This window comes from Cupressus sempervirens, chromosome 7, assembly GCF_028749045.1.
Source record: "Cupressus sempervirens isolate cs-2001-9-10 chromosome 7, ASM2874904v1, whole genome shotgun sequence".
Taxonomy (NCBI): domain Eukaryota; kingdom Viridiplantae; phylum Streptophyta; class Pinopsida; order Cupressales; family Cupressaceae; genus Cupressus; species Cupressus sempervirens.
The window spans coordinates 435,988,418-436,000,268 of NC_143124.1; the positions used below are offsets into that span (position 1 = coordinate 435,988,418).

Genomic DNA, 11,851 nt, shown 5'->3' on the forward strand with positions numbered 1-11,851 from the left:
ATTTTACAAATTCAATGGTGATATGTAGTCCTCAAGAATAAAGATTGGTATGGATGGTATGATTATTTTAAGATAAAATGTGTATAGACAGTTTAGTACCACCTTTTCAGTGCTCACATGCCTTACCTATAGTGCCTCTACATCTATCTCATAAATTGGAAATGTGTGAAATGTCTTTTTTTTTTTTTCATTTTACTTGTACAATTTTTATTTTTCTAATGTACTTAATTAAAATTTTAATTTCTCCTATGATACAAGAGAGTATCTAGGCTAATAGAAATGGTTTAACATCCCTTCAAACCATGTCCCCTTTTTTTTCATTGGCATAATTGGCAACATGACACATTTTTTACAAATATTGAGGTAGGTAACTTGTGACTTGATTTAAGTGACATTTCTTTCTAGAGCATTGTACAAGGTTCAATAATATTTTTGTGTTTAGTTCATTAAAAAAAAACCTCATGATGTATTTTAAATGAAAGCATTTATTCAAGATTTTTATGTTGAGTTGTTGTGTATAGCTTTGGCTCCAAGCCCTCATAATTGCTACCATATGTTACAGTTTAATTTGATAGCTACAATGGTACAACACAGGAGGAAGGAAACCTAAAAAATATACCAATATAACTCATAACTGGGGGTGCATAGATACTATTAATCACTGTATGAGATATCATTACATGCACAAATCACAAGGTTTGATACTAAATAAAACCATGATTGATACTGGTGGAACTGAAAGACAAGGTCTCACTTGTACAACAATCTCTAGAGTCAAATTCCTACAAGTCCTTTCGATAGAGCTTTCCTTTTCCTTGGATCACTATTGCAATAGGAAAATTAATCCATACAATATTATTGGAATGAGAGTAAGCTTTCTTACAATTTGACAAGCACACAAAGCCTGTGTGTGTGTGAAGTTACTTGTGTGCACAATTATTAAGTACTCATTATAAATTATTCCCCTTCATTTCATGATTTTTTTAACTTATTAACCATAGAATTTGCACACATACTTCTTAAATATTACAATTTAATTTATTCCCTTCATTGCATAATTTCCCCCCCCTTATGAACTATAGCATTTTCTCTTCTATAGATTCACACTTACTATAGTAAAAGGAAACAAAGAAGAATTATATTTACAAATACAATATTTTTTTTTTATGTCTTTTGCTACATTTCAATGTCACATTTTCTTAGATTTACACACAACAACTACAATAAGATGTTATTAGCCCTTGCCTATATATATAGGCAGGGAACTAATGTTTTCAGTAGACCTTATCAATTAGTTTGTGCAATTTTAAAAACTTGCATCTCTAAAGTTTAAAGAAACTTTAGTTTCATTAATTTCTATTTTGCTATAAGTTCCTATCTATTTTCCTAGTAGTTTAAACTATTTTTTCATTAAAAATCACAATAAAATTGAATTGCATTAACTATGTGTTAGTCATTTACCACATTTTGCTTCCACTTGTGTGCAATTTTTTTTGACCGCGCCTTGTTAAGTTAATTGTCCATTCTAATTTTAATCCCCAACAAAGATTTTAAGATGCTATCCTTCCACGTTATCCTTTCATACATGGATCACTTATTAAGGAATAGAAAAATAAGGAAAAAAAATTAAATTAAAAATGAGAAGGTCTATAGTGCTACGTAATTAGAGAGGTATTTTTTGGGGTTTATAGTATTAATTCCTAAAAGAAATAGTAAATTTTCTCTTTGGTATATAGATATTTTTACAAAATATTTTTAAAAAACTTATAAACTTCACATTCTTTATATTTAGATTGTAAATTGGGAGAAATATCAATTTGTTTTATAATTTAAAAAATAGATTTTTAGTTTAGCAATATTAAAAATCAATAGATTAATAGAATGAAAATTATTATTATTATTATTTAGTTATATTATGTAATTTAATGTAGTAATTACAATAAATATGTTCAAAGCTTAGTTTCTAGTTTAGAAAGTATTGTTTTATTAAAATTAGATTATATGTTTGTAATTTTTTTGATAATTTTAATATTTAAAAAATGAAAAACATCAAATATTATTATTGATAATAGATAGGTAGATTGAGTTTTTAAAGTACCAATTAACATACTTCATTACGAATATATTTTTCTTAAACAAATATTTCTATCATTTAGTTTTTTTAATATTTTTAAATTAAAATATTAATTCTTTAATTCACTTTTACTAATTAAATTAATCATCTTTTCTAATTTCTTCATAACTGAAATAGTTAATTTTCACATTTATAAAAGTGAAATACTAATTTTTACCTTAGACATACATATATTTCATTATAAGCATATAAACAAATACAATATTGTAATTTATTAAATATCTTAAATTTTATTTTTTTTATATAGAGGGGTTTATATTCTTTAAAAAAATGTAAATCATTAGAAATATTTTTAAAATTACTTTCATTACCTCAATCATATGAATTAGTTGCAACATAGAATATAACACACAATTGATTGCTAGATTAAATAATTCTACCAAGCTATTAAATTATGATGGAAAAGATAATCAATGGGAAAAGTCTCCTTACACATTCTAAATTGTTGATCCAACCATTGAGACCTATGACTATGTTTTGCATACTTGTAGAAAAGATTTGCCTTGAAGTCTGAAATAAAACTAGCCACACTGATATCTTTTCCAACCAATTCACATCTAGAGCTCTCACCCCAACTCTTCAATGCGTATTTCACCGTTTCATATACCTTTTTTTTCACTATTGTCTTTCCAAGATCTTGTTTGCACCCATCATGGAAACATGTGTCAAACTTGGATAAGCTACCATATTCTAAACACTTCTCATTTAAGCAAGCATTTCTATAAAAGAAACAACCATCGACTTTATGACATAAAAGTTGATCTAGCAAGTCTCTTGATGATTTTGGAAGCCCACTAGCACTACAATCCTCCAACATTTCTTTACTATTCAAAGTAGAACGGATGGAGTGTAATAGTTCATGGTGAATAGAAAAATCAACATGATATTTACAACAACATGTATTTTGAATTTTGAGTGGCACATAATAAAATGGCTTCAAAGATTCAAAAGCCCTTTGTGATATATGAATACTTGGATAACTCTCTCTAAATTGTTTGAACAACATAGTTTGACTTACCTCCAAATAGTATTTAGAATGTGGCATGCGGTCTTTGATGCCAATTCTTAACTTTAACATGTCTTTAGCATTGGGTGATACTCGTGAGCTAGAGTGCCAAAATTGTGTAATTTCTTCCTTCACATTATTGGATAGTTTCTTATCAAAATGTGGAAGTCTCCCACCAAATGCCCATGTTTCATTTTGAAGAGGATCATCAATTTTCTCTTGTCGACTAAGTGCTCTTCTCAAAGTAGTACGATTTAGATTCAAATCAATACAAGTTTTTCTCATATATCTACCCTTTCTCAAATGATGACTTACCAAAGAGATTGTAATAACCCTTCGAGAAAATCTGTTATCCTTCTCCCTACTATTTTTCCCAATGCTATTGAGAGCACTGAAAAGATTCTTCACAATAATGGCATTTCTTTCTAGCTTTCTATTGACATGAATCTTCAATTTGGAAAGCATAGGTCTCATCTTTTGCATCTTTAATAAGTGCATGAAAAGCTAACATTGCTCTACTATTTTCTTGTTGCCGAAAAATATCTTATATAGTCTTGAAGCCCGTAATCGAATGGTTCTTTCTGATTTTTTTTCTTCCAAACTAGTAATAATTGTTTCATCAATTTCAATTATCCATTTTGGTGTTTTAGAACCTTTATGTTGATTATAATTAGGAGATATGTAAGGTTTTTGTGCATTAGGTTCCTGTGCATTGTCATGTTCAACATGGTCAATTATGCAATTTGCATTATGACCTGATAGAATTTCGTCCTCAAAATTTTCATTCTCTAAATTTTCAATTCCGACATTGTCATTTTCAATAGGTACATTTTTATTCTCCAACTGTACATATTCATTATCTAACTCTATGATTTCACCTTCGACTAATTCATCGTTGACTGATATTTAACATACCTTGTCTTTTTCTTCAATGTTCCATTTTATCCCTTTCCCTATACGCCGCAATGTTTTCATTGGATAACTTCCTTTTGCGTTTAGCCTTTTGACAACTACTACTCCCCATTTAGATGACAATATCAGATACCTAGGGTCATATTTTCAAACTTTTTTCGATTGGTTGGGACCCAAAACGTGACTTTTTGTAAAACTTGTAAATTTTTTTTTAAAAAAGTGATTTTGTCGAGTCTACAGGGATAGGGAATATGTTGGAAAATGATGCTAGTTATATCAGATATCCGATATGCCGTAAAAAAGATTTTGGAGGGAAAAACGAATATGTGGGTTATAGTTTGTGAATTATCAATTGTTTGAGTTATATATATATATATATATATAATGTAACATAAAGATATAACATATAATCTATTAATATATAATAATATATTATGTTATTCTTATTATAATTTATAAATATAATATATTTTATTATACTATGTTATTATTATTTTTACTATATTTTTATTAAATATAATAATGTAATACATATATATATATATGATATTAATATATATTATTATTATTATTATCTATAATATATTATTATTATTATGACCAATGTTATTAATATATAATAATATATTATGTTATTAGTATTATAATCTATAAATATAATATATATATATATATTAATACATATGTTCCTAGGGGTCCTAGGACCCTTAGGGACATATTAGAATGCTTCATATGGGTCGAAGGGGGTCATAGGTTGACCTATGACCTCCTTTGATCCATTACATGGTGACATATGTCCCTAGGGGTCCTAGGACCTAAAGGGACATATTAGAATCCTTGATATGGGTCAAAGGGGGTCATAGGTCACCGACTTATTAAATGATTACATATGTTCCTTGGAGTCCTAGGACCCCCAGCGACATATTAGAATCTTTCATATGGGTCGAAGGGGGTCATAGGGTGACCTATGACCCCTTTCGACCCATTAAATGACGAAATATGTTCCTCGGGGTCCTAGGACCTCCAGGGACATATTAGAATCCTTCATATGGGTTGAAGGACCCTTCGACCCATTACATGACGACATATGTCCCTAGGGGTAGGACCCCTAGTGACATATTAGAATCCTTCATATGAGTCACCCTATGACCCCTTTCGACGTATTACATGATGACATAGGACCCCTAAGGGACATATTAGAATCTTTCATATGGGTCGAAGGGGGTCATAGGTCACCCTATGACCCTCTTCGACCCATTACATGACGACGTATGTCCCTAGGGGTCCTAGGACCTCTATGGGACATATTAGAATCCTTCATTAAGTAAAGTTTAATTTGTTGCGTAGCCATGTGTCTACCATCATTGCCTTTCCATCGTTGTTGAATATTGTACCAATTACCAAATCACGCATCTACTTGTTAAATGATTGTCGATGGCCTTTCGTGGCATAGACTCTTCATAATGAGAAATACGCCTTAATTGATTGGCATGTCAATACTTGTCGTTGACAAGTGCTTTGTTACGCAAGTGCAGATGTTAGTGGAATGTTCATCTAGCGTAGGTACCTACACCAACACAACTACTAGTGGAAATTAGCAAATCCTCAACATTGCCAACATTTTTCTTCCTATATAAATGTCTACTCCAACGCCGAAAGAAAAACATCCAGCAAACTTCTTGCTTCTGAATATTGCGTTGTGCATTATTTGGCATGGAATAGGTGAAACTGCTCGACACATGGCTCAGTCCATTCAGCAATCGTGCCTTAACTGCCTTGGAAGAGAAAGGCATCAAATATGATTACCAGGAAGAGGATCTATCCAACAAGAGCGAACTCCTCTTGCAAGTGAATCCTGTGTACAAGAAAATCCCCATTTTGATCCACAATGGGAAGCCCATATGCGAGTCTCTCATTATTCTTCAATACATCGACGAGACTTGGGATGATGTAGAGCATCCTTCAAATCAACCAAATAATAGGATCCATGCTGATCCCTTCAAAATCCATTAAATAAACTCCATAGTTAGAGGCATCTTACAAGGTAGAACAAAACATTTTCCAACACAAAAATATCAACCTTACTCCATTCACATATCCTGATTTCTATATCAGATTTCATTTTTCATAACTTTCAATCTATAACATTTCTTTCCAAACCCTTTGGAGGAATTGTTCCAAACTAGGTATAGTAAAAAATATTAAAATATGGTACCCATCCAATAAACCAATTACAAGTTATGGTCTTTGTATCAAGACCCATTTTCTTTGTCATAAACCAGAAACAAAACTGGTAACCCTGCCTAGGGCATCAAATATATTTCACAAAAAAAATTCAAATAATCTCAGACCAATTCCAAATTATCCATCTATGAGTCTAGTTTCCAAATATATAAGCCATTTATTTTTCCCATTCATATATAATTTTTCAAGCACAAATCTTTGCCTTCATCTTGAATGGATATCTTTAAAAACCAGTTTCCACTAAAATGCTCATAACTTTCACAAATCTAAATTAAAATGGTCCAAACCAGTTGTAAATAAAATTTAGTTCAAATATCTTTCCAATGAATATTATTAGAGGTCCCAAGTCTCAAAAATTTGTCTGTAACACATGTTGCAACATGAGTGTATTCAGAAAATCTTAAATCTGCAAATACCCATTTTCACCAAAATGTCCATAACTTATTCATTTCTTCATAAAATAAATCCAAACCAAAGCAAAAAGAAAGGTTATTCACTGCTCTATCCAAATATACAAAGTTTACATGGTTTCCAAGCTGTACATGTCTGTACAAGACCTGGAACCAACACAAAAACTAAAAACCAATCAAAATAACAACTCAGAATATTACCAAATTTCTTTCAAAATGTATCTCTTCCTTTTATTAATGCTTTTGTTCGACTTTACATCCATTTTTATAGATTTTTTAGTTGGTTATAACTTCCAAACCACCCTTTAAACTAACCCTTCGCATTCTTTTGACCCTTTTGCATTCTTGACAACATTTTATGCATTTTTCTTACATTACAACTTTCATACAAACCCAACCTAGACCAACGTTATGAATCAAATGACTTTAGATGGATGCTAATAGATCCATTCACTAATTAAATAAATATTTTTACATTACTTATCATATTAAGACCTCCTTTGACAACTTATTACAAATGGCTTCTCTAGCTTTTATATCTTTGTCTTTTTGAAATTTAGGTGCCTCTGCACCATACTCCCAACCTTGAAAAGTTTCCAAGTCCCTTGAAAAGTTTCCATCAATAAGCTGTAGGAAAAAAATATTAGATCAAAATTCTCATATTTTCCTTTGCCTCTTCGTGCCTTTATCACCATCATCTTTTCCCTTAAGGACACAGGACTGTCCTCAAAATCATCTTCTCAAATACTCCTTTTAGTGGAGCATTGATGGTTGCAACTCCACGGTGCCTTATCAGTAAGAAATCCATCATTACCATTGATACTTCAAACTCACCATAAACAAATCTCCCCTATGCCTCACCTAGGAGTCTTGCTCTTTCCTTCGCTCCCTAGTCTCTTGGCAATCAACCAGACCAATCCTTGGCCCTTGACCATTCATGTTACCCAATAGTAGATCCTGGAAGATGCCTCACCTTCTTTGTGCCATGCACCTTCTACCCAGCTTTATCTCCATTGGAGAATGGTTATGAAAAACCTTCTCTTGTCTGCCCATACATTCTAATCTTCATATGCAGCAAGATAGATAAGCACCTACAACCAAAACCCATCAACAAAATAAATACCAGTTCTTCAAGGTCTTGGTGTGGATTTCCTCCTTCGGCGCTTTACCCACACACTCAAGATCTTAACAACTGAATCATCCATCAAACTTGATATATTCATTTATCACCGTTCTACTCTTCATGACAGAGAAAACAAAAGGGAACACATAAAACTTCAGAAAAATACATTTCTATTAAATTTAAATATGAATACACATGTGATTAAAATGACTGCAACTAAGAATGGCTCTTTGGTTCGAAAATAGAGAGCCCAAATATTTTTCTAACTTTCACTATATTTTGCAACTGAATCATCCATCAAACCCAATATATTCATTTATCACCATTCTACTCTTCATGACAGAGAAAACAAAAGGGAACACATAAAACTTCAGAAAAATACATTTCTATTAAATTCAAATATGAATACACATGTGATTCAAATGACTGCAACTAAGAATGGCTCTTTGGTTTGAAACTAGAGAGCCCAAATATTTTCCTAACTTTCACTATATTCTGCAACTGCTTCTAATCGACCTCCTCTTTGATTACAAAAGATGCCTATTTAAAGACTATCTTGGAGGTTACAAATCGTTTCCCTATCTTATGTCTATTCATGATTTTAGTTACAAATATCATACCATTCCTTGTCGAATATATTACAATAAAAATAATAAATCACCATGTCTTGACCCGATTTCACTATATGAAATTTGATGGTGGAGGTGATGCTCCTGCATCATGCTCCCAAGCTTCAAACCTTTCCATGTCCTTATGGAAATGCATTGATGAAAATCTACACCTCTTCACCATCAATGCTTTAATGCCTCCTCTACTTTATCTCTTTTAACTGACTCCTATCAATGGAGTTATGATGGTCACCTCCAATGGTGCCTTAGCCATTGCACAATCCACTCATCCATGCCGCATCACAACCTCTTGTCCCTCAATTGGGAGTCCCATCATGCCTCTCTCCCCAGTCTGTTGGCAACACACAAAGGAACATCCTCTCTAGCCCTGGATCATCTCCTATGATCCTTTGGTAGACCTTTCCTATCCACCCATTGCAGCAGAGCGAACCGGCATCATTCTACAACCACAAACCTCAAAACAAGAATCCAAAACAACCCCACACTCCCTGGTGTAGATTCTATCCATCTACATGCTCAGAATCTTCTAAGCTCTGATACCAATCTGATGCGGAGCATCCTTCAAATCAACCAAATAGTAGGATCCATGCTGATCCCTTCAAAATACATTAAATAAACTCCATAATTAGAGGCATCTTACAAGGTAGAACAAAACATTTTCCAACACAAAAATATCAACCTTACTCCATTCACATATCCTGATTTCTATATCAGATTTCATTTTTCATAACTTTCAATCTATAACATTTCTTTCCAAACCCTTTGGAGGAATTGTTCCAAACTAGGTATAGTAAAACATATTCAAAGATGGTACCCATCCAATAAACCAATTACAAGTTATAATCTTTATATCAAGACCCATTTTCTCTGTCATAAACCAGAAACAAAACTGGTAACCCTGCCTAGGGCATCAAATATATTTCACAAAAAAAATTCAAATAATCTCAAACCAATTCCAAATTATCCATCTAGGAGTCTAGTTTCCAAATATATAAGCCATTTATTTTTACCTTTCATATATAAATTTTCAAGCACAAATCCCTGCCTTCATCTTGAATGGATATCTTTAAAAACCAGTTTCCACTAAAATGCTCATAACTTTCACAAATCTAAATTAAAATGGTCCAAACCAGTTGAAAATGAAATTTAGTTCACATATCTTTCCAATGAATATTATTAGAGGTCCCGAGTCTCGAAAATTTGTCCGTAACACATGTTGCAACATGAGTGTATTCAGGAAATCTTAAATCTGCAAATACCCATTTTCACCAAAATGCCCATAACTTATTCATTTCTTCATAAAATAAATCCAAACCAAAACAAAAAGAAAGGTTATTCACTACTCTATCCAAATATACAAAGTTTACATGGTTTACAGGCTGTACATGTCTGTACAAGACCTGGAACCAACACTAAGATTGAAAACCAATCAAAATAACAGCTCAAAATATTACCAAATTTCTTTCAAAATGTATCTCTTCCTTTTATTAATGCTTTTGTTCGACCTTACATCCATTTTTATAAATTTTTTAGTTGGTTATAACTTCCAAACCACCCTTTAAACTAACCCTTCACATTCTTTTGACCCTTTTGCATTCTTGACAACGTTTTATGCATTTTTCTTACATTACAACTTTCATACAAACCCAACCTAGACCAACATTATGACTCAAATGACTTTAGATGGATGCTAATAGATCCATTCACCAATTAAATAAATATTTTTACATTAGTTACCTCCTTTGACAACTTATTACAAATGGCTTCTCTAGCTTTTATATCTTTGTCTTCTTGAAATTTAGGTGCGACTCCAAGCAGGTTTCGCCATATGACCGGGCGCTTGCCCTTTTCTGGGCTGACTTCGCTGATAAGAAGGTAACTGTTTCCCGTTGTAATTGGTACAAGTATTTTACAATATCAGCAAATTTTCTACTGGGTGAAAACTGAAAAGTTAAAATACGTGCGTTCTATGCTTTTGCACAGTTTTACGACTCGGGGAGTCGTATATTGAAAACGAAAGATGAGGATCAAGAGCAGGCCAAGCGTGACATGCTGGAGAACCTCCGATTATGAGAAGGTGCGTTGAAAGAATTGTCAGCAGAAGGATCTCTGCCCTACTTTGCAGGAAAGGATTTCGGTTTCCTGGATATCGCCTTAGCCCCCTTTGTATCGTGGTTCCACATTTTTGAAATTATTGGAAATTTCAAGGTATCCTTCGAAACTGAATATCCTCTGCTGGAGGCCTGGGGTAAGAGATGCATGGAGAGGGAGAGCGTCAAGAAAATTGTTCCCTCCTCTGAGAGGATGCTCGAGAGGGTCTTCCAGGTCCGGAAGAGATTTGTTGTAGATTAAAGCTATCATGTGTCTGCAACAGACACTATCTGTCAAGCTGTTTCGCCAGATAATTATTTGTTCAAGACAAATGCCCATAAATTTGTACTGTTAGTCTCCAAGATCTCATCACAACATCAATAAATGTTCGTATTGTTTTGCGCAAGATATATTTTCACTTGATCAGCAATGAAAATTTCCTTTTGGAATTGTAAAAGTTATTTAACTATATTAATTGAAATTCTGCAATTCAAATCTGATTCTAAGTGAGTTCAGTAATGACAGTAAATTCGGCTTTCTTCGTTTGAGACATTTAGTTTCCTTTATTCGTTAAATGTTTTTCATAAATTCTACAATTAAATGATTGAAACCATGTATTTTTAACGGAAGAAACCATCCATTTGACGATTCAAGTTTGTTTGATAAACCTCCACGTCTCCACCTCGTTACAACTACTGCACATATTCCCTAAATCATCTCCAACAGCATAACACTTGGCCAGTCGTCAATAAAGAATGCAGTCATACCCTTTATTCTTCCATTTACGTCTTCCTCTAGAAACATCTTTTATTAATGCACTCATATTATAGACCCTTTAGAGAGGCCATTGGATACATTACTAAGCAGTCAGAACAGTGAATAAAATATGTTTCTTAGTTTTTTCTGATATCTTTTTCATTGTCTAGTATTTGTCTTGCTGCTAATATATCAGATCTCAGTTAGATATCAGATTTCCTATTTCCAACAAAATTACCTCTTTATTAGTTTATGCCATGACCCGAAGGGGAAAAAGAAAATAATGCTGCTCTAGACAACGTTACACTTGTGTATGATTTTGGCCAAAAAAGACTCGGTTTGCAAGTTCAACGCAAATAAAATGCGTTAAACTAAAAACAGCATAATGTTGTCGAAATGCTAACGTACAGTGCTGACATTGAACAGAAGGAAAAAAAAAACCCAATATTAATGCTAAAATCCAAAATATGTTTAATAATTGGTCTAACTATTATACTTTAAGACAGTAATCTTAGCAGTGATTCAACCTTGAGCGAAAAACTTTTA

General features: G+C 32.6%; 1 pseudogene; it reads left to right on the forward strand.

Moving 5' to 3' along the window:
* The first annotated feature begins 2,547 nt into the window (after positions 1 to 2,547).
* On the forward strand, positions 2,548 to 10,955 carry LOC149547434 (putative glutathione S-transferase; annotated as a pseudogene).
* Positions 10,956 to 11,851: the final 896 nt, after the last annotated feature.